Below are 25,000 nucleotides of genomic sequence, written 5' to 3' on the forward strand. Positions count from 1 at the left end.
TTCTTATTTGTGTGTAGAGTTTTGCAAAAATAGCCAATAGTTACAAAAAATGTGCTTAAGCAATCAGAAAAAACTGTATTTGTGTGTAGAGTTTTGCAAAAATAGCCAATAGTTACAAAAAATGTGCTTAAGCAATCAGAAAAAACTGTAAAACCACATTTCTAAGTTTTCCAAGAGGCTCAATTGAGTGGATTTTAAGAAAGTGCTGTAATTTGTTCCAGGAGTCGGGTGCACTAAAACTAAAAGCAGTTTGTCCAAGTTCTGACCAAGCTCGTGGAACATGAGATAAAAGCCAGTCAGCAGAGCGAGTCTGATAACGTCCCTTTGAGGAACAGAGAAGCTCTGGAAGGTACTGAGCTAGTTTCCCAATTAGAGCCTTCTAGATAAAGTGATACCAGTGAGCATCACGTTTGTCTTGGAGAGAAGACCACCCAATACTTGCATATAAAATGCCATGATGTGTACCATAGACTTGACTGGTTATGAATCTCAAAAAGTGATGACTGAGTCCAGAGATATAAGAGTTGAGAGATGATACATTTCTATAAATCACCAGAACACAAACATGGTCCGTACTTTAGTGAGAACAACAACAACCTTGCAAATAAAATTAAACAGTAATCTTACTCAGATTTTCTGCAACCCCATCTGAATGCATGTAAGTTACTTTAAGAGCACAGCTTTATTTGGTGGCCTCACATGCAGATTATGAGACAACAGGCCCAACAGAGCTGTTACTAAATGGGCTGCCCTCTATTGACCAGTGGTCATACTCATTTCTCTAATGGGCATGTGCATTTGTAGCCCACCCAAGCTTCTCTATCTTGAAAAATTATGATAATAAGCTTAACAATGTTGATGAATAGGGCATACCTTGATTTTTGCAAGAGGTGGACACCTATAATCTGTTCAAAATAGGGTTCAATGTTTGTCTAAGGAACCTTACTTCTCACAGTTAAGGCCAAACACCTAAACTACCAAATTTCTCTGCCTCCACCCTTACAGTCTGCTGGATCTTTGGATCCTTTCTTAAATCAGATAAAGACATGCCTGTCTAGACAGGCGTTTGGTTGACCGGTATGCACCTCCTTGTCTGCACTTTCAGTATTATTGTGTAATAAGATTGTGTATCATGTTCTCGTTATGTATTGTGAATTTTTGTGTTAGGCCCCTACAAAGCTTACGTCTGTGAAAAGCACTTTACAAAGACATTCAACTAACACTAAATCATATTTAAAGGAGCATACAGGCAGGCATCACAACAAAGAAGAGTGTTGTAAATGTAAATGTGAATTTAGGTTAGATGGCATTTACTGTATACTATTTTAAAGAGCATTCTTCAGCAAGCAGATCTCTTAGCACCCCCTTAAATATCCCGCCCTGCTTTGCAAAGAATGTTCGGCATGACCTAGCAGCTGATTGGTCCGTGGGGCCAATGTAATATGATGAAAGGGGGCCCATCAGAGGTGTGGATAACAACATTATGGGGTCTTCATGAACCAAAACTTTACAGAAATGGGAGAGGGGGGCCCCTTAGACTTAGAGCTTTTATTGCTGTTATTTTTCACTTGCTCTTTTGGAATTCTCCCCACAGAGTTAAAGCGTACTCAGTGTCTACAATCCTTTCTGCCAGCATATGTATTTGGCTCCTAAATTGTTTTGATTTGATGAGGACAAAAAAGCTCATTTAGCTGAGGTCTGAGCTGTTGATTCCAAGATGGATCTGACCCTGGTTTACCAAAAACTGCAGTACTTTTTCCCAGTATGCTATCATCATTATTGTTTTAACAAACTAGTTTATAGCTACAGCTTTGGAGCTAAACCCTTTTCTCTGTTTTGTTCTCCAGCCACAACAATAATGTCACTTGATTTGGACACAGTTTAACAAATGAGCTTTTTATTTCTTCTCAGATTGTTTCTTTTTAAGATTTTTCAGAGGCCGTAAACTGTGTGTGTGTGCAGTATTTTCCTGAGAAATACTTCCTTCCTATTAGAAATCTTGTCGTCCCTCAGATTTATCATAACACTCTGGTTGGGAAACACTAAATGAAAGACACCCTCTCTAAATTAAATTCATCATGAAATGCAAAACCGCCAATGGAAAAATGAATCTTTAACAAATGAACACATTATGCACATCTGCTTTCTGTGTGTGTAAACATATGATGATGAATGTAAAGTTTCGACAGTGTGTTTTTGTTACACATACTTATCTGTAAGTGCTGTTCTCCAAATCAATCTCCCTTTACAGTATTGATAACGGTTTCACTGTTTTGAATGTCGAAGCTTTGATTACTCTTGAATGAAGACGTTAGAGGAGCATACATCAGCTGTTGGCCTTGGTCTTCCTTCCTGATGAATCTCTGCATATCAGAGGACAAAAAAAACAGAACGAGAAAAAGAATCCAATAGTTACTCACTCCCAAGGCGGTCAGGATGTTATGAAAGCTCTTCTTGTCTAAACAACGCTCCAGTCCAACTCCAACTTCAGACATCTGCTCCACAACACAAGAATAACACGATGTCTTTCTGAAAAATGTGTGTGAGCAGGGTGCCTCCAGACCATGTTAGACTCACATAAAAAACACTCCTCAGTGTTTAGAGCCATGTTTGTGCAGATCGCACTGTGGCATGACATGGTGGTGTGTACATTACCATCTCACTGTAAAACACCAACGTTTTAATCAGAGCTACTTTCTCATTACTGTTGAAGCTCATAGAGTATTTATTTATGAGAAGTTCAAAGAGCATACAAATAATTTCACACAGATTAAAGCGTGGAAGAGTCAACTCGTCGTACATTTAGAAAAACGGAATGAGGCTCATTTCCCTCTGCATTTGTTAGTAAAAAAAAGAAGAAGAAAAAACGTCTCAACAATAACAGTTATTTGAACCTCAAAGATTAATACAAAATGAATAAAAAACTGCAAATAGGTCCACTTTTTGAAAGAAAAAAAACCCTTTCCGCTAGGCTGGCTATGATACGTGTAAAAAAAAAAAAAAAAAAAACACGGATGCACACAGGTTACCAACATCTCAGGTTAGAGGTGGATCAGAGAAAGACCTTCCTGACCAACATGATTTGTAAGCAGGATTTATCTAATCTTCCCTGTACTACATACACATAAAGCAGAATATACAACACTGTATGACTGTGTGTTGTTTCAGAGACGGTTCAGAACCTACACCCCCAAACTCAGAGTCGCTTCCTGTGTCTGTGTCACGTTGGGTTTCTCCACGGCCACGCCTCTGTGGGAGACCGGCGGCAGGTCCTGAGTTCTCCCATTGGTCCTGAGGTCCAAAGGGAGACGTGAACACGTTCACAGATTATGACCGGTTCTTTAGCCCCAAAGTCAGCAAGTAAATACTGTACCCAATGTTTACAAGCCCCATAGTTCTACAACATTCTGACACTATAATGGCGTTTTTCAGACCGAAAAATCTGAAGTTTAGAATCAGAATTGACTTTATCAGGAACAAACTCTCGTGAGATCTGGCAACACAGATAAGCAAACGTCAACTAATGTTTACCAACGCCCTAACAACAATCTCCATAATACTCAATATGTCTCATCTTAACTGTATAAATATCCAATATAGTAATAAAAAGTATTAATAAATTATGCAAACAAGGCCACGCCCATTTAGGACAGGAAGTGTGTACCATTTCATCCTATCAGCACTGCGTGTAATGTCATATAATCTTTAGTTATAGATAATCTTTAGGTGTATCTCTGTAAACATCTGGGCCACCTTTTGGTTTCTCCCAAGCACCACCCCTGTTCCTTGTTTCTGTTGGTTGTCCTGCTGGGGGTTACTGTCGTGTTTGTCATGGTCTCGCTTTGCCAGACCCTCCTCCACAGCCCTGAGGAGGAGGGTCTCGCTAGTCCACACAACATTCCAGGATGGGAGATAAACCTACTCTGGTTTATTGGTATTTCTTTAAACCGATCACAATCGTCTTGTGCGGCGTCCGGAGCAATGGCAACTCTGCACAACAGCCTCGGGAAGGAACTTGTTTTGGTGGAAAGTGTGTATGTTCAAAGGTTGTTTTAGTCGTGCAACAGAAAACTCAGATTGGACAGATAGTCTAGCTAGCAGTCTGGATTTACCCTGCAGAGATCTGAGGAGCAGTTAACCATAGTCCTCAGAAATCCACCGCAGTTTAAAATGCCAACACAAAGAAAGCAGAAGGTGACAAACATCCGGCCAAAATGACGGACATTTGTAGGAGTTGCTGATGGCAGCAGAGCAATCCGGGAAGTGGAACGTTGTGTATACAGACTACGTCATATGGTACATGTTTGTTGTAGTCGTTCTAGTTTTGATGTGACAGCACATCTGCTCAACAAATCACAATTGACAAAACTGTTGCTTACAAAGTACCTTAAACTTGCATTGAGCAGCAGTTTTGTCAATTGTGATTGGTTGAGCAGATGTGCTGTCACATCAAAACTAGAACGACTACAGGAAACATATAACAGGAAAAAGCTGGAAACCATGTTTTTTAAAAACATTTTCCAGTTGCACTAATCAGTATTTTTACTGTATATAAACAACGGATCAAATCATTTTGTGTAATGTAAAAGGTGTCATTGCAGTGAGGATCTATGTAGTTTTTTTAGCCTATTTTAGTGAATTGTTTTGCTCTTTCTCTCTTTGCCTGTTGAGGGAGATTTTTCACCATTTAGTAGCAGATGTTGACCCGCCCGTGTTCAATTCCTGTTGCTGAGTTCAAAAAGGAGATGAAAGACGGGTGTGCTGTTTTTTTAATAGCGTTTGTTTGCTACCACCTGATTTGGTGGGGAGTGCAAGTATCTGTGTCAAGGTAGAACCTCGATGTGGTAAACCCAGGTCGAAGCCCATAAAAGGCCTACACACGTACTCATAGCACTACTATTTCTATCAGACTCGTGTTTAAATATCAGTGGAGCGTGTGGTCTGGATAATAAAATAACAGGCATTTTTCTAGAAAAGCCATTAAGGTCAATGCTACTTAATGAGTTATATTTCAACTTCAGTCAGGCTTACAGCCTCTCGGTCTCTCTTTTTTTCTCAAACACACACATACATAGTAACCTTGTGTGCCTTCTTCGATCGGGTAAGTGTGCCAGTGCCCCTTGGTTTCCATGGCTACCATAAAACCCTGCCACCACATTAATCTTGAGCTATATCCCCCGGCAACAAGCAAGAAACGTTTGTGGAGGAGAAGTCAAGATGTATGAGCCATCTCTGTCTCTAAAACACACACACACACACACACACACACACACACACACACACACATCGACCCTGTTCAGCACTTTGGTCAACTGTTGTTTTTTTTAAATGTGCTATAAAAATAAAATTGACATTGACATTGACACACACAGAGAGTCTCAAACCCAAAACACACACACACACACACACACACACACAGGTAAAATCATACCAGTCCACACTGTGAAACAGCATTGATCTATTTTGATTCATCTTGTTGTTACAATATCACTACTAAAATCAAACTGCCTGTGATACTAAAAAAAACTCTGGACGTAAATACTAAATTAGGGGTCTTGCTTTTGATTTCAAATTTTACAAAAAACCATCACAGACACACCGGTGGTCCGACCTACAGAACTGTAATGTACCACACAGACCACAGAGGTCCGACACATTTTGTAGCAACCTGGCCCATATTTTTCAAGATATTTCAGTCTGAACCTCAGACCACCATCCGGTAAAAATCAAACAAAAAACAACACTGGTACCATTTATAACTGTAAACGTTTCAAACTGAGTCCATTATTTTGTTGTGTGCTTCTTTTAAATACCTAGAGCCCAAATGGGCACCACGTCTCTGTCCGGTAGTGTGTTGTCAGCTTGTTGCGCTGCCCCAAAGTGTCCAAAAACTCAATCACAAAAGCCGCCTTAAGCAGGAGTTATAATGTATTCTGTCTGTGCACCCACATCAAGATGCTGGCTTGTTCTTGTTAAATAATTATAATAATAATAATAATTTCAGGTTGTTGTCCTTCTATGTAGAATGGTGTTATGCCTTCCTTAATTGACTGATTTTACAACACTTCTGCTGTGTTGCTACTGTTTGTGGGCAACACCATGTCAGTAGAGATTGGTATTGTGCTTGTCGGAGAGCTGTCAAGATGTAATAAAGCAGAAATTACTGAACAGCCAATGACCTATTACCAAGACCAATCATATGTGTAATGGAAATGATCACTGTTCCTGTCCCCTGGATTCATTGACCGAGGACCAGCTTCAGTCATCCGTGAGATTCCATTAGCACAAACTGAGCTCCCTGAGTGTATGTACACATATATATATATATATATATATATATATATATATATATATATATATATATATATATATATGAGCAAGTAATTTTACATGAATTAATCTATACTATACTATACTTTGGCCCTGATGCTACAGTACGTAGCTAAAAAGACAGGCCGGGTATCTTGTTAGAGGAGAGCCTTAAACAGCCAGAGGGATCTGTCACCACCAGGCAACCAAGTAGTTTTTCTTATTTCCTTAATACTTAAATGAAAACATCATTGCATTTTTTATCATTAACATTACTAAAGCAGAAGTTACAACTTGAGGTGGTTAATTGTTAAGTTGAGGGGTCCTTAAACAGAGCACAGCATCTTATCAATGAGGTCGAGGATAGAAAGGGAGGGTCAGCAGGTTCATGGGGGTGGATGATAGGAATCAAACCTTAACTTAAGATCAGGACTGACGCAGCTAACATTGCAGAGACCACCAGGAACATCCCAGAGGGGCTCCTTTACAAGTCTTCAAGTCACAAGCAGTCAAAACGTATGCCTGTGCCACAAGCCATCTTAACACCTTAAGATCTCTGCTGGTGCTGTACACCCTAAAGACAGGACCCCTCCTGAGAGAGGAGGTGAGTGGTGTATGACATCATGATGATATCACATGTGACAGCTAGGGGGAACAGTATGTCAGTGGAACCGTGAGGACTCTGGACAAGAAGCTGAATGAACATCAGAAACAGACCACCTGGTGTCCTGGTGTAGTCTGGCCTGTAGTAGCAGCAGTGTCTGTCTGGAGATACAGCCACCTCGCCCTCACATGCTTTTACACTTTGATTCCAAAACAACCATCCACACGGCTATGATAGCTAAGAGTCTATGATGACAAGGATGTTGTCTCTTTAGCCTGATTTTTCACCGTTGCTAGGTAACAGTGTGGGGGTTTGCCCACATGACAAAATAGAGCCTCAGAAGCTTTGTAAGGGTGTGTATGGGTGTGTGTGTGTGTGTCGTGGCGGGGAAACAGCACTGTCTTTCAGTGAAGCAGGCACACACTTACGGACTCTCAACGTGTTTCCTCCTCTCCGTCAGTGGAAACCACCCTGGCCAGTTAAGGTGTCTGAGATTTTTAGGGGAGAGTTATTTTGTTGCTTTTTTCTTTGAGGAAACATAGAGTTATGGCCTACAACAAATAGCCCATGTTTAAGCCAAATTCATTCTCGCAGGTACAGGGAAAAGTTGAGCACTGTTGTGCAGTCTAAAGAACCAAATGGAACCTTGCCATAAAATTGATTGGGTTTTGCTAACTAGGCAACAACATGGTCAGTTTCAGACCTCAGAGGACCAAACCGCTCCAGAGCTGTCCCACAACCGAGTCAGCACACGTCTGAGAAGTAGGAAAGTACGAACATGCTGTGTTTAAGCGCTCTTGATCAGATGAGATTCATATTTTTCACCACATTACATATCAAATCACCCAGCTGGGCGGCTCTGATACATGATAAAATGCCGTTTCACTGCCTCTCCTCCAGACTGCCTGTCTTTACTGCAGACCTGGGACACTGTTCCATTCTGCTTACCTCTCATGGCTGGTGCACCATCAGTTGTAGCTCCACACAATTAAAATTTCTAGAAGGTCTGCGTTGGAAACTGCTGGTGGAGTTTAAAAGATGCGGGCGTTTACCAGACAGGGAGGGCTAACGAGCTGCGTCGTTCACTGTGGAATTGGATGGAGCTGGTTTTTCCTAGCTTGACCTATATTGGGGACTAAAAGTTGGAATATCTTGGCCTCTTCTGAATCATTTTGGAACGTTCTGTCCTGCAAGTCCACCAATGTTTTTTGTATGAAATACTAAACCTGGAGAACACTTTAATTGGGGCCTCGCGCAAACCATGAAAACAAACCCCAGAGAAATAAAAATTGTTAATGTAATTTTAATAACACATTTCTTTCTCGGTCCTCTTCACGCCCAAAACATGACATGAAAATACAAACACAGCCAAAAGGTAGGCTCTTGATTGAAAATGTGAAAAGAAAAAAATAACATAAAGCCTTTATTTATTTATTATTTATTTGGTGTTTTCACAGCCAGTAAACAGAACTGGACTGATTTGCTCTCGTTTGTTAGGATAAATTTGAAGCTGTCAATGTGGTCTGTCGAGCTGTCAAAGACAAGACACGCACTGGCCCTTTAACTGCTGGACTGCTCCATTTATATTCAAAGGGGAGAACTGACTGACTTACAATGAGATGTACTAGAAATTAATAAAAAAGGGTAATAGGGATATACGATAGGAAATGGATCTGAAAGTCTAGACATCAGAGTGTAAATGCTTACAGTCGATTTCAAATGCAGTCCAGAGCCGTCCGGCCGAGTCTGTCCCCCGGGCAGCTGCATTCATGGGTCTCATTGCAGAGACTGAGCTGCTGGCAGCTGTGTCAAGCTAGCCAGAGTTAGTGGAATCATAACCGGACAAGATGGGATTTTAACCTTCAAAACAAAGCATAAGCTTTTTGGTAGGCAACAACATACTCTAAAACTCTACTAAACAACTGCTGTGTATAAGACGTGCCCATATTTCCATTCACTATATACCCGATATAATTATCGATCATTGGCTCCCTCCTTTATTTTCAAATTGTAATTTATGAATATTATCATTTTACTTTGCATACGTTTTGGAACCTGTTTGAAGGATACTTTTTAATTTATATGCAAAACAGATTTGTAATTATAGCTTATTTGGACTCTACTGTGACATTGTATTCATTAGAGGTGCACACACAGTAGACCTACACGTTGTTCTGGGTTCTTCTATTGAAACAACAAACAACCATAAACACTTGTCTGTGTGTTACTTAATTTTATCTGGTTCAAAAGGAACATGTTGTTTTCCTTTTTTTTTTTACATAAGAAAGAACAAAGGCAGGCTTTTGGTATGTTATGTTAGCAACGTCTTTACAAGTTTTCCCATGTAAACGTCGGCAAAATGATCATAATTCACTTTGAAGTACATGTTAGTCATAAATCGGCCATTATTGTGAAGGTTGGGACCGGAAGCGCGTGTTTCAGTGCCGTGCAGTCTGACCTGGCTGCTGCTGCTGCTGCTGCTAGGTACAGGATGCTGTCAGGCCGAGGAGACGCATCAACCTAATGTGGAGAAACCGCAGCAGCATCCTTTGTTTTCTGGAGCTGGAGACCCAGGTAAGGACGCCGTCCTAGCTTAGTTGTGATGCTAACCTGGCTGCCTGTCATGTCTAAAACGACTGAAACGGGATTGAAGCCGTTGACGATACGTAGGAGCCGTTTTTTCTTCCTTCGTTTCCAGTCATGTCGAAAAGAGGACTTTTGTTTGGCATGCTGTCATAAAGGCACCAGCTAAGACACATTCGTTTTCTTTCAGCGTTTGTATGTTTAGCTGAAGAGGTAATGCAGCCAAAGTGTTTTATGGGTAGCTTTGTGATGTATTAACCGCTGTTTGTGTGTGTGGTGTGGCGTGACCGAGCTAGCTAGCTTCCAGCTCAGAGACACAGACATATCCCGTGCTTTCATACATTTATGGTGGTGCTGCTGTATCGGCGGGGGTCTGGCATTGCTTTGCAGCAACACCACCACCAGTGCGCGCACGTACGCACGCACGCACGCAGGTGTAGTGTGAACTGCTAGTGTGCACGTGCTATCGGCACTTACAGACTGCTGGACGATCGCAGTTGATTCTGTGTGAGAAATGGATTTTTACAATAGAAGGGGTGTCTGACATATTAAGTGCTTTTTTGACTTTTGTCTTCAGTTTTTATATTATCCTGTACTGTCTTGTGACCGTTATTTTCCCATGATATCCACTTTTCAAATACCAAAGTTATTTCTTGTATAGGTAAGTTACTTTGTGTACGCGAGGGTTTCATAGGACCATATATCTAAATATTTCCTGGTAAAACGAATTACTTTCTTGGCGTAAACCTTTAGCTTATAGGCTCTACATAAAATACGTGTATTACTAAAATATGTAAGTCATTAATGGGCCTTTAAGACCAAATGCGGTTTGACATGCACTTGCCGACGGGTAAGCCATCTACAGCTCGCTGAAAGCAAAAAAACATTGTGGTGCTGCGCGAGCCATTGAAACATTGGGCCCCATGATCTTACACCCGACACAAGTTTCTTCGTTAGTTTGAGACCAACACCGTTGTCGGTTTCCGGTCCAGCGCCCACGTCGTTTATATAGCAAATGCACCTGCACCCATCATTTTTTCGGGACGATTTTTCCCGCCATTAATCTACGAAAATTAGGTTTTTACACGCAAATCTGCTGCTGGCCCTTCACCTCACGCTGAAGGCCGTTGTATGGTTGTGCGTAGAATCGACGGCGTACCCCCGCAGACCCCTCTGAGCGCGTCGTAGCCTGACGTGCACCCCTCGGAAAATATACGTCGCAGTGATGCACGTTGCTCACCCGTGACATTGTAGCGTTGCATTTCCTCCCGCTCATTTCCGGGTTCTCCCTGTCCGTAGGCTATACAACATGAAATCAAGGAGAGGGTTAACTTTTCTTGCTGCAGATTTCCCACCGTGGTCAGAAAACCCGGGGGAGACATTTGTTTCTCTCACTATGACTCTAGAGTCACTCTCTCTCACTTCTCCTCCCACAACCATAACCGGGCCTTTAGGTCGTTAAAATAGGGCCCGATGGGTTTCAGAGGGTTACCGCGTTTGGTCGGGACGGAGCCTTCAGAGTGGCACGCGATCGGCTCCGGCCACGGGGCAACTAGTTCAAGCTTGGTCCATACTTGCGGTTGACCTCATCTCACGGGCAAGGGGGGGAGGGGCGTAAGAACAAAATAATCTGTCAATAAGCAAGAAGTAGGAGAGAAGAAGATGATAGCGGAAGTTAACGTAAAGCAGGCTACCTGACAATATTAGGAAACACATCCACTGGAAACACAGATGTAGCTAAAACATTGCATGCCTTACTCTAATTATTAACTCGACTGTCGTTCTTCTTTCAACGTTGTAATTACTGTCTTCACCTCCATGTCACGAACCCTCTCTCCATGAGGCTGGTTTTTAGCTTTGACAAAACGATCTCTCATGTTTTTGTACACTACGCGGCAAAATGCTTCTTCTTCTTCCCAATGTGGTGGCTCTCTCTGACCACACCTTTAATGCCATTTAACTCCCTCTGGTCCGTACATGAAGAATCATACGGGAGCGAACCCGCTCGGCCATTCTTCCTAGCGGACCGTGTTGAAGAAGAAAGAACTTCATTTTCTGGCTTGCGCACCTCGCACAGGGAACAACCCCGGCGACCATAAACCTTCAGGGGGCGTTCAGGGCGCTCAGTGCCAACAAACTATAGATACAGACAACTCGTAGCAGAACGTTTATGTAACCATACGGAACAAATCGACATGTAACGAACCATTCGGGCCAATAAGACACCACTACTACTTCCAGATTTGCAGTATAACAATGTATTTAAACACACAGGCTAACATTCAGGAATATTCAACATCTAAGCACAAAACTGAAATAATCAAAAACACATGGTGACACAGGCTTCTATACAAGATAGGCCTCGTGATAAAAATTGAGGACCCATCTTATCATATTATGCCTAATATAATAGAGTCCTTACCCGCCTCATCGTATCAGTTAATTGTGCTGTAGTGCTGCATACTTCTAAACAAATGTTCAATGAAATCAGCACAAACCAGTTGACAGACAGTTGGGTCTGGAGCTTTTGAAGCCACTGGAGTTTATTCTGTCATGGTGCCTGATAAGAAACATGAACCATGATCCAGCATTCGTTAAATATGTTAAATTAAACAAGAAGTAAAAGCATAAAGCAGGATTTATGTAACCACAATTCTTTTCTTGTTTAAACACATGCCTTTTTACTTATAACTTAGTTCAGAAAACCTGGTTAAGTTCTTCAAGCTTCTCTTCTCCTCACTCACTCTTTGGCAGTCTGTAAAAAAACTTGAATGAAATGAACTTTCTGAATTCTTTCTGAATCTTTCCACGCAGTCGATTGCAACACAGCACCATTTCTTCAGTTTTCCATGTTGTATGCACTCAGATGGGAATGACATTACCTTGCATGCCGCGTCTGATCTGCAGTTGTTTGGTTATTGAGGCCCTTCGACCTAGTTACAGAGTCTAGGAAATGTAATGGAATTTTACATCAGGGCCACAGTGGGAACCTTGACTGCTGACGGTGCACTGCTTGTGTCTGCAGTCTAGATGAGTAATGCTGGATAAATGAGTACATGCAAACACCAACACTCAGGGTTTTTCCTGGCTCTGACTGGAGCTTCAGCCTACGGCCCAGGCTGCAGTGTCCAGGAACATTTGAGAGGGATTTGATCAAATCTCTGCAATATTGGAGGGAAATCCTGCTATACTCGCTTCACTGTGTCTACACCATTCGCTGCTATTGGCCATATTCGGACACTTCCAACCTGATGCACTTTCGGGCCTTTTCGTGGTACTTTACTTTTACGATCATCATCAAAAATGCTACTAGAATGGATCCATTTAAGACATTACGATTTCCAAAATCAAAAACTATATCTAGTCTCATATCACGATATGTTTATACAATTGCTATATTACCCAGCCCTAATTCAGTGCCTCTACATCCACCTACCACCCTACCACTCCACATGCAGCTTAGTACCTCTGAGTTCTGAAAAACATAATTGAGTCATATTACTACCATCACTGTGTTTTTTGGACCCTAGCACTGTGTGTGTGTGTGTCTGTGTGTGTGTGTGTGTGTGTGTGTGTGTGTGTGTGTGTGTGTGTGTGTGTGTGTGTTGATGGCAGATGGCTGCCCCAACCAGATTAGAGATTTTAAACCTTTCTACTTTGCCAAACCAGAAAACAAAGGCGTATGTTCTCGTCATTCTGTTCCACACAGCACTGAAATGGGGCACCCAATGGTTCCAGTAATTCTCCTTCCTTGAGATTAATTAATCCACAAATGCTGCAAATAGTTATTGTTTGAGACATAAGAAAAGCCCCCCCCCCCAGTCAGTCTTTGAAGCCACTGGCCTACATTACATCAGGTCAACAGCACCTCTGCTCGTGTGATGATCGGGCATTTAGCTTCCATTCCATGACTTTAAAGTGGTGCAATGTAAGTTTTGATACAATCTCCTAAAGTATTCATAGGAAATGAAAACAAAGCTTGAACCGGAGTGATTTTATGCAAATCAGCTGAACCGTCATTTGTCAATATGACACGTTTTGGAAAATGAAAAAGTAGCCTCCATCAGCAACCTGTGCAGATGGCGTCACACCACTAAATCCAGTATCTTATTATCTGTATCTTTAGATTTTTTTCTTTTTCTTTGTTTTAGTCATTAGCAGACAGCGGTAAGCCAACAGCCACAAAGCTAGCAGTACTGCTTTGCCACTTCCTGCATTTGCTTAGCAATAAATGCATTCCAATTTGAAAACATTAGTAGGAGACAACAGCTTTGGAAGCCTGTAAATAAGCTCAGAGAAGCCTTTATATGAGTGGAGACATGGGACAGTGAATGCAGTGTCTGTGTTTTGATCCATCTAAACATGGCTGGCAAAATCCTAACCTTAGGGGAGATGGATGCTGCTGGATCATCCACAAGCTGTGACTTCCAGACAGGGATCACTGAAATGTACGAGTTCAGCAGACTGTCAGTGCCGTTCATGTGGTGGGATAATAAAGTTACATAAGAGTATTTTTTTTCAGTGACATCTGCTGTACAGTGGGGGTACTGAGGCTGCAGAGAGGATCCGCTTTTTAGACTTCAGACAATACCTGCCATCGTATATGTAAGCAGCCGCACTGCCGTGTTTCCTGGAGATTGGATTTCAGGAGGAAAGCGTTGTTGAAAAAGATCTTCTAATCAACAGTGAACTGGTGCATTAGTTGGTCCAAGCTCCATGTGATGCTGTCTGAGTTGCAGGGTACTGTAGATGTGAGGACTATGATATGCAGATGATTTTTGGAGGGAGCACAGTTTGGTCTTCCAGCTGCTTGCACAGAGGTTTTGTGTCATGGCCTCGGTATTTAGCAAGTTACAAATCAGACTAAATAAACTGACATAATGTGCGACGGACCGTATCTTCTATACAAAAGGCAAAGCAAATTTACGGTGTTCTTTCAAAGAAAACACTTTGCTTTACTAGAATAACTTACCTGAAATTGATTGCTTGCTTAAAAACAGATATTATTGTAGTTTCTATTTTATTTTACGATGATACAGAACATAACCTTATACTTATCTCCTGTAATATAAAAGTACATTTAGCCTGCAAATCTATAGCCGATGATGACAACAGTCCATTTTATGTTTCATATCATCAGTTATTTCATCAGTTGTGTATGATAACACGAAGAAAAAAATTGTGTCAGCTAGGGTTCAATTCAATTTTATTTAGATAGCGCTAAATCACAACAACAGTTATCTCATTGGGCTTTTCATAAAAGAGAAGTTCTAGACCGGACTCTGAGATGTTATTTACAGAAACCCAACAGTTCCCACCATGAGCCAGCACTGGGCCACAGAGGCAAGGAGAAACTTCCTTTAAGAGGCAGAAACCCCGAGCAGAACTATGGCTCAGGGTGGGGGGGTCATCTGCCTGGACTGGTTGGGTGAGAGAGAGACAAACAGACGAACAGACGGACAGACGGACAGACAGACGGATGGACGGACAGACAGACAGACAGACAGACAGACAGAATGAATTGTCGCAGAGAGTGTTGAGCAGAAACATGGAGGCAGCAGGTGACTCCAACCACAGCTCCAGAGCCAGAAACACCTGCAGGAAGCCAAAGGAGGAGAGTGTGTGACGTTATATACTGTGATACAAGATAAATGTGTCTTCTATCAGAAAGTCTGTCGTATTATCCATACCATGGTATCCAGTAGGCCTGCTCACTCCGGGGGAAAATATGAATCCCGACTTTTTTTATAATTATTTTTTTTTTGGGTTGCTTAGAATTGATGTAGTGATTCTCTGCCACGATTATTTTGACCATGACAAAACAAATCAAATTGTCAGTACCAAACATTTGTTTTGGCACGTTTAACACATTGCCCATCACCACAAGCCTGTAAACATAGAGGCCTCCATGAAGAGAAGGGAGAGCACTGCAACGCTTGGGACCGCTTTAAAACCTATTATTCAGTACTGTTTTAAACTCACAGAACAAAGTCGTAGCGTTTGTGATGCAGTCGGCTGGTAAAATTAAATGAGAATCAAAGTGATTAAAAAAAAAAAAAAAAAGTGTGTATGCACAGTGAGGAAAATAAGCATTTGAACACAGTGGACCATGTGGGTGCAGATAATAACACTCAAAAAGCTTCAAGACAAAACTTGCTAAAGGAGTCCACTGGGAACTACATCCTTAGATGTGAGAAAGGTTATTTATTTAGTTCTCATGCTCACATTGATTTTAAGTTCAAATACCATGGTAACATTTTTTTTTTTACTCTGCTCACCAATTCCTCATGCAAAGTTTGTCAATTACCCACTAAAACTAGGTAATATTTTACGATCTGATATTTTAATTTTAATTTAAAACTAAGGTTACTTTTGTCTTGACACTGACATCAGCATATAGCATGATTTGTTGTGTAGAATCGTACAGAACAATGTTACTCTTTATTCGGTTTGTCACCAACAGGAACACCTAATGGCATCAAGTATTATAACAAAATACTGGTTACCTGTGTGTGTGTGTGTGTGTGTGTGTGTGTGTGTGTGTGTGTGTTGAGGCCACTAAATCCACAGAGGTCAACAGGCTCACTGTCTATCTGTGGCACACAAAACCCGGCATGGATTAACGTGTGTTGCCTCTGATCTTGTTAACAGTACTTCTGTCCCACTGACCCCGAAGCAAACCTCAGGACTAAACAACACATATGATAAAAACCTTTCATGTTATTTACATTTATTGCAAATTAGAAACAAATAGTGTCAATCCTAAAAAAAATCATTTCAACACGCTTTGTCATTCATTTGAATTGGGAAAGAGTGTCCAATCTTTTGATTGTAAATTAGTACAGCCCTAACTTTAAAGCCTAATTAAAGTCCAAACCTGATACATCCAGTCTTGTGCCGATGCTTTGGCATGCGAAGGTCCTCCATGTCCTGATAACTGTTTAGAAAACAGGTACTGTATATGTTTTAGAGAACTAACAAGCACCAAGAATCGGTCTCTGATTATTCACCACGCGGCGCGTTGAGTAAAAAAAAGTTAAAGACAATTCAACTCTCAGTTTCACGGGATTGCGCCCGCTGGTCGCTGCGCCTGTCAGATTGCCCATGCCCCCCCTCTCATTGAGAATGAATTATTAGGCATGTTAATGGTTCCCTGTCTGAAAAAATCTTTTAGGCTGTGTTCAAAGTGAGACATCCAGTAATAATTATTGTCATTATCTGGGTGATTATTTTTTTCGGTTTGATGATTTTTTTTTTTCTATCCAATGTCTGAAAATAATGGCAAATGACCATCATAGTTTTGCAGAACATAACGTCATTAGTAACCAACAGTCTAAAAACCCCAAAAGATGAATTTAACAACAATATACAACAGAGAAAAGCAGCTGGAACCAGTCAATCATTTTTTCAATTTTTTACTTAAAAAAGGAATTGATGATGATTATTATTATTATTATTATTACTATTTTCTATTATTATTGTTGGGGATATTATCAATACAGCAATATTTTCCGTGGCAATACTGTTTTGATACCGACGCCAAGTATCGATCTAGTATTATGTGTTATTCTATGTTGATGTCTGCTTGGCTATCCCATTTTGCAGCAATACAATTAGGTAAGATGAACAAAATGTATCTTTTTAGATAAAATGGATGTTGACAAAGTTTCCTTTTTGGGACATAATTTGAAATTGGGGGGAAAAAAGGTAATAAATTGCAGAATCTTGCAATATGTTTTACATCGCAATAAGATCGCATCGTGACAAATGTATCGGGATGAGGATAGGCCTCTGGTGATTCCATCCTTTACTTTTATAAATTTGTTGCTGATTCATTTTCAGTCAGTTGGCTAATGATCACCTGATTAATCTCTTATCACTAGATCATACTGAGATGAAAATTCAATGAGACCACTCCAGCGGGACAGTAGGTGCCATGATGCCGAGGGACATCCATTCATGGATCCAGGATACTATGCCTCTTGATAAAGTTCCCTTGGCCTCGGGAATTAAAACAACCCCCCCCCCCCCCCCCCCCCCCCCCATTTTAATTCCCAAGGCCTAGGGAACTTTATTAGGATTCATAGTATCCTGGATCAATGAAATAACTGGCCATTAAATATAAAAATGTGCCTGCCTCTATGGGAATTTAACATAGGCGTTTGTAAACTTATGCCCCCTGTATTTTAAGGAAGAACATTTATTTATTTTCATTATTCATTCACAATGAAAATAGGTGTCCTTTAAAAGGTTGGAGTTTCTTCATTTTTTGAATTAAGGCATTGGGATCAATTTCCAAAAGATGTTTTTTATTCCTCTTTTCAATCAACTCTAATAACAATAATAATGTACTTAGTATAATCTATTTAGCATGGGTGTGTAACTTTCTCAAGCCACTGTACGTGAAAGCCCACATTCCTGGTGTATTACTTGAACATAAATCGTCTGTTTGGCTGGCAAATAATGTGACAGAAGATAAAATGATCCTGGTTTGCTTTTTGGAGGGATTAGTCTCTGAACTGATCTTGGCACCGCTTCGTCTGGCATTCCAGTCGGCATCGTGCTACCCTGAAGCACACACAAAGCCTAGATACCAAGCTGCTTCTTCAAGCCTACCCTTTTCTCTTCCTCATCCTTTTTTTTCCTAGAGATTTCAGCCTCTTGTCTTTCCTGTTGAAGAAGAGGAAAGCGGTGCCAATGTCAGATCAGAAACTAATCCCAAACATGGTAGAGACAGTCTTGTCAAAATACCTCTAAAAATGGTTTTGAAGATGTTTACTAAGCCTTTTAATTTCTAAACAGTGATTCTGTTTGACTGGGTTCAACAAGATGGGCTAGGGGAAAAAAAATAAATGTCCTTGACTAATATGGTGATTAAGGCGTAGCGATCTGTCTGTAAACTCATTAGCTCGGGCAGACGTCAGCCTCGCTCTTGTGCTTCTTACCTTAACCACGGCTTCGGGCTCCTCTTGGATTGCTTCCTGAAATTTCTCTTAACATTCATCCTGGATTTAAAAAGCATATTCTGCTTGTGAAGCTCTGCATGCTTGCATATAAATGCGCTGACATACGATGTTGACGTTGGACTACCTTTTGGCTCATCGTGACACAGGGCGGACCTATTGTTGACATGGGCCACAATGTGTACCGTGATTGCGTGCTTCCTCATTCGCCAAGTTATAAAATGCTTGATAGCTGTGTGGAATTCCAGGAAATGCTCTTCCTGTGGTGAGTCCACCTGTTTGAATCCACTATGTAGAAGTATGATGTTTGATGTAGACACAAAGTAAAAGAATTTTCAAACTCAACTTGTGTAGCTTGGATATCAGTCAGTTTGGAAAGCAATAGTCCAGTGTTGGAATGTACCATTTAGAGCTGATTGTGCAGGTTTCTCATTCCAAGCAAGCACTATAGTATTTACACTACCGGTTAAATGTTTGGGGTTACTTAGAAATCATCATTGTACTCCATTATAGACAGAATACCAGCTCAGATCAGTTACATTGTTTGTTTTTTTAACCAGGGCAGCAGTTTTTAGATCACATTAGGTTCTTGCATAATTGCAAAAGGGTCCTCCGATGTTTCCTCGGTTTGTTTTTTAAAATAATATCAGATTAGTGCAGAATGTGCTTTTAAAACATTGGATGAATGGTTGCTGATAATGGGCAATGTAGATATTGAATTAAAGATCAGCCACTCTGTCTATAATGGAAATTATAATAATGGGAGTATTTTAATGAAAGTAAACCGGTCTGAGCAGCTTTCATGTTGTAGGAAAGAGCAGATACTATATCTTACTATTTTATTTTTTTTCAACAGTGTTTGCTTTCCTTGTACCAGACAGCTTAATCGAAACCCCATCTCTACTTACAGCAAAGACCATCATCAGCTGTTAGGGATTGGCAGGACCGTTAGAGCAGGTTAAGGGATTCCTCTGGTGTTGATTGTCCAAATGGGATTCTCTGATCATTTGAAAGTGTTATAGAAATACTGTTCAATCCCATTCGTGATTTGGGTTGTTGATAACAAAAGTCAAACCCAAACATCAGTGATTAAAAAAAACTCCATACTCCATAACATGACATTTTAATGCCATGGAACCTTTAAAGCCAGGTGTATGAATAGCCAACTGAAAGGTTAGCGGAATTATCTCTCGTCATCTCAGACTTTGTTTCAATAATTATTTGAAGGTACTGACAACAACCAGATGGCTTCCACAGAGTTTCCATTTTGACCATTTTTAAAGACTGGGGTAGTTCAGTGTTTTTTTTAAATTGTTCTGTATTTTTTAATTTGCATTTCCAAAAATTCCTTCTGTAGATTAGCCTGAAAATCCAGACCCAAATCCAAAACATTAAGGGTCTGGCATTGACCATTGAAAGTCCCATCTCTAGCATGCATTTGAAAGTCTCACTGCATGCAATTGGCTAACACTATGACCAGTCACAACAACACATGAGGGGACGTATCCAGAGCCCCAAACGCTTAGCTACCAGCAGAGCTAACTTTAGATTAATCATCTGTTTGGCTCGCCTCTGGCCCCTCTACATCAGATACACCGATGTGATTGGTGCAGCTCAGCTACAAGGGTATAGGTAATGAGCAGCGTTACTGAATCACAGAGTAACTCGCTGATCAAATTAACATTGTGCTCTCGCGAGAACTCTGGATTTCCAGGGTAACCGTTTCCCCTTAAGGAGAGAGGGAAATCTTTCTGTGGGTTGTCTGTGTAATCTACTGGCAAGCAGAGAAAGTTGAACATGTACTTCTCTTGTCAGCCAATCCTATTATCTGAGCACATAGTGAATCTTGGTACACTAAAGAAAGGTGGGCGGAAATGGAATCCGTAAAACAGACAGTTTTCAGGACTCTGCAGACAAAGTTATTTTTAATAATGAAGTCCTAAGGATTCATACCCAGTCCTCCTTCAGTTATCTGTTGCCTCGATGTGTTGGACATCTGTCCGAGGTTATATCCTGTTTAGTTTCTTTTTTCAATTAAGATTTACAATCATGTATTGGCCATTGAAGTTTCAATTTCCGTGTTATGCAATGGCATTGTTGGACAGAATTCAGGCATAACTTGATACATTGGTTTATTTGAATTGTTAGTGAAGTGGCTGCTGCTAAAGTTCATGCAAGATTCACAATAGTCACAATTCACAATTTGGTCGACAGTGTTTCAATTTGTGTTTTCATGGCTTTACTGATCTATCTATCTGGGTTTACTTATCTATCGATCCAGTGTTTTTGTTTCAACAAACACTTAAACACACAGATGTTCTTTCTTCAAAACTCTTTACCTACACTTATGAGAACTAGATTATTCCCTCCTCTGTCCAGTTACAGTCCAGCTCACCTGCAGAGCAGCCGCCCCACGCTTAGCTCCTATAACAGCGTACATGTCACTGTCAAGTCACATGTTTGAACTATGACACATAGTTGAATGCCTGTCTTTATCATCTGTGATGTGAACACATAAAAAATTAAAGATAAATAAAAAGTGTCCGTCCTGGTAACTGTTCACCTGTCATATCAGGTGGATCACTTCCCACTATTAAAGAAATATTATTATCAGTAAATCCAAATATTAGAGTAACATTTATAACTAACTATGTGTACATATACAGTATACATTTTCCATATTTGTTCTAGTATTTAGGTATTTGTCTCTTTTATCCACCGTGACACTGCACAGTATGTTTCCCTTCCTTCTCTGCCTCTCTCGCTCTGTTATTAAAAGATCAACTTGCTCCACTTTTGCCTCAGTGGGGATCTCAGTTATATGAAAATGCAATAACAATGCTGATACCACACAGCCCTTTTACTCTGCCTAGAAGAGCTCAAAGCCTGTAATGAGATTAGAGAATGGTAGAACACACTGGGAAAGAGAGAGGAATGAGGAGGTGACAGAGAGGGCATCCATTTCCAATCCAACAGTGGAGCACACAGTAAAACACGGCAGTTAATAGGGCTGGGACGATATTATGGGAGGATTGTAATTTCCCCATAGGGGATCAATAAAGAGTATAAATTATAAAACAAATTATTATGCTTCTGTCCCAAGTGGCTTCTTTCACAATACATGTGTTAGCGTTTTCATTTATAGCAGTTCTTGAAGTGTTGCGGTTCCGTAGTATTGAGTATTGCAATTATCTTTTCCTTCTTTAACAAAACCAAAAGTTGAATAGCGGTAATACACTTCTAGAGACAATAATAAAGCTCAATTTACACTTTCCACATCTACATAGCTGAGCTCTGCGTGACCATACATTCTGTCAACAACTCATGTCCACGCTGGCTCCTGGCAGGGTTTGGAGGCTGGCCAAAATGAATGGCTGAGCTGAGCATGCAGAATGCACATGTTTGAAATAGGCACCAGCATGAAACATGGCCCATACAATTGCTTGTTCAATTAAATAAAATTCACCAAAACATTGGGGGGGGGGGGGTCCTCATTTTTGTCTCGTAGATTGGATGTATAGTTGGGTGGTCAAGGTGACTTGTTATGTTTCCGGCATTGCTGTAACCCCCCAGTAAGCAGAGTAGAGGTGGCTAACCTGCAGCGCCAGCCTCTAACCAAACTACGTGTTTATCCGTTCCAAACCAACTGACTGGTAACAAGACCATTGTCTTTTAATAAAATACATTTATTTAAAAAATAGGCAAATCAGAATCTGCATATGACTGCAAACATAACCTCTGCATTTTTGTTGTCCTCAGTTGGCCTCGCTAAGTTTATAATTAGTAGCTCTGACCTTCATTCTGCTACAACAAGTGGCCATGGCAACACACACACACACTCACTCACTCACTCACTCTGTCAGTGCTGTGTATATTTGTAATGGAGGGGAAGGGTTGGACCGATGTCATAGTTGGCCAATATTGGCTCTTTATTTACTTATGATGCAGCCAATGTGGCTCCTCTTTGTAGAATGTATTAATACAACATGGGATGTACTGTCTGTCTATTGAATGCCTTTATCACTATAGGCATGATGTTCAGCTCGATTAGAATATTTTGTGAGAAATATCCATCACATGGGTTGAACCCTGTTGGTGATGCCTTTGCTGTGGACTCATGCTCTGGAGCAGCCTGTCCACCTCAGTGCCTGCTGAGAGTGTGTGTGTGTGTGTGTGTGTGTGTGTGTGTGTGTGTGTGTGTGTGTGTGTGTGTGTGTGTGTGTGTGTGTGTGTGTGTGTGTGTGTGTGTGTGTGTGTGTGTGTGTGTGTGTGTGTGTGTGTGTGTGTGTGTGTGTGTGTGTGTGGGGATTAGCAGAGGAACAGACAAAGATGAGTTGATGGGACTGAAGAATGTTTCCAGTATGTCATGCATAATTCCTAAAATAAATAAACTATTATCATAAATGAATTAAGTGATGGATTCTAAACATTTGAAATGTAGCACTTAAATGTTTTAGTTTAAGAAGGTTGTTGGTGCTGTATTGTTCCTCTTTATATAGTTTTTTTTATTGTTTTTTTCTAGCAGAAATGTTTTGCGCTGCTCAGGGGGTATTTGGCTTAAAACAACAGTTTTACAATAACAATAACAATATGTAAAAGGTTTGAGAAACACTGTTATATAGGACCAGCTACACACTTGTTAGGCTCAAACCGTTCCCATTACAAACAATAAAAGAAGATGGGAATCGTTCCAAAATGTTTTAGCAATCTATGATTGTTTGATTGCTAACGTTAGCTCAAAACGCCATTCAAGTGTCAGCCTTTGTTGTGTTTAATGCTAACTTGTAGCTTACAGTGAACCAACTTGGTTATGCAGGTCCATTTTTACTGTATTGACTAGGGCTGCACAATTAATCAAATTTTTATCGCGATCACAATTTTGACTTCCCACCATCAAATTTGCGTGATCGAGCCTTTTTTTTTTTAAAGCGTAATTTCATAGAACGCTCCGGGTTTTTTGCATAGCCCATCTACCGCTCCGTAAACCACTGTCTGATCATGTGCCAGTCAGAGTAGTAGGAACTACTCTGATACAAGTAGTCACTCTCTTCTGAAATGATGAAGAGCTACTGTACACAGTCCACTGCAGAATCTACAGATTCATGAAAGAAAATCTGCTGAAGACTGAAGAATTTGAAGCACAGAGTGTTGCTGACTTTAAGGGTGTGCTGTAAAAACTAAATCCTACTTACGGATGTACAGTAGCAGAACCTGTTTGTGTGTTTGTGCCCATGGTTTCTGCTGTGTAGCTGTAGTGCAGCTAGAAGGTCATTTGGTGCGAGTCCAGCTCCGACTCCGTGACCATCTGGACCGCTGAGCTCTTGCATACACAGGCCCCACGGTGAGTCATTAATCTAGAACCAATAAGAGCAGGGCCAAGGAAGTGGATTTTATGAAGATTAGAACCAGGAAAAGCCAAACTATGGATGCAACTGGAAAGAAAAGCAGTCTGAACGTATAAAGGGAAGAGTGGACTAAAAATGTGTAAAACCAAGGGAATGATTGGAGAAGAGCAGTTGGTTGGAAGAGGATTGGACACTGACTGCCGTGGACACTTTCACACATAGTTTAGGCCTATTTAAGTTCTTTGTTGACGTGGGAATGTATATATTTTTGGTAAACCACATTGAGAAGTGCTGAGTATCCTTAAGAGAATGTCGATAACAATATTGTGAATTTGACACCGGTTCCGGAACGATACTTTTTCTCAATAAAAAAAATGCCAACAGTACACAATATGGCACAGATCTTTTAATTTATTTTTTAGCTTCTGCTACGTGAGCCCCATCCCTGTGCTTAAAGTAGAGTTTTTTTCTGTGTTAGACAGCCAATCACCAGCATTATTAGATCCTGGTAGAAGCATGCTGTGTGCTTGTTGGCTCACTGACGCTGATGAGATTTACACCTTAGGTATTGAATTTGGGTAGGGAATGACGAGGCATTTTTTTAATGCTCGATACTAAGAAGGTGATTTGGTCAGTGGCTAAAAAAATATTGAATTTGGTACCCAGCCCTAGCTTTGAGCCATGAAACCTCCTCCAAGATCTGTACCAATCAAACTGGTCAACTTTGTACGATCTCAATCAATATTGTTTGCTTGCAAGTAGTCACCTAGGCTTCAGCACTAGTCCCTCCAGGATTTCACACACTTTTTTAGAGGTTATTGCGGACCAAAATGGCTAATGTGGGAGCTTTTGTAAAAGCTTTTGATAAAAGTTGCGATGTTTTTTTGTATAGTTCTTAATGTAGGAATCTTGTATTGGGGAAAATAATATTACTCTGGGCTGACTTTTCCTAGGACCTTAACAAAAACACTCAAGCTGCTGTAAATGTTGGTATGATATGAAAATGGCTGTTGGATTTAAGACAAAAAATAATAATTCATTAAACTAATCAAATAGGAGCATCTTTCAGTGGTTAATTGTTGATCTTTGCATTGTTGAGTTTATTTCCTATCCTGGCCTGGGACACACATTCAGACGGTTTGATGAAGTTGTTATAAGACTTTAACTTATCATTACACTTACAATAACAAGCGTAG

The 25,000-nt window shown here is 40.6% G+C and overlaps 1 protein-coding gene and 1 long non-coding RNA gene across 3 annotated transcripts in view; one reads left to right on the plus strand and one right to left on the minus strand.

Moving 5' to 3' along the window:
* Positions 1 to 5,418, minus strand: part of LOC117954275 — a 19,852-nt gene extending 14,434 nt beyond the window's left edge. Inside the window, exons 1-2 of the long non-coding RNA XR_004658784.1 lie at positions 5,406 to 5,418; positions 5,246 to 5,292 (exon numbers count right to left, since the gene is read on the minus strand). This is a non-coding gene — a long non-coding RNA (uncharacterized LOC117954275). The remainder of the gene's footprint in view (positions 1 to 5,245; positions 5,293 to 5,405) is intronic.
* Positions 5,419 to 9,365: 3,947 nt separating this feature from the next.
* Positions 9,366 to 25,000, plus strand: part of fam110b (family with sequence similarity 110 member B) — a 25,690-nt gene continuing 10,055 nt past the window's right edge. The window contains exon 1 of one of the 2 annotated variants that reach the window (XM_034887926.1): positions 9,366 to 9,487. The gene's annotated coding sequence lies outside the window, so the exon portion shown is untranslated. Of the gene's footprint in view, positions 9,488 to 18,455; positions 18,725 to 25,000 lie in introns of those variants that run through there. The other variant, XM_034887927.1, reaches the window with a different exon arrangement.

This window comes from Etheostoma cragini, chromosome 12 (genome assembly GCF_013103735.1).
Source record: "Etheostoma cragini isolate CJK2018 chromosome 12, CSU_Ecrag_1.0, whole genome shotgun sequence".
Classification (NCBI taxonomy): Eukaryota; Metazoa; Chordata; class Actinopteri; order Perciformes; family Percidae; genus Etheostoma; species Etheostoma cragini.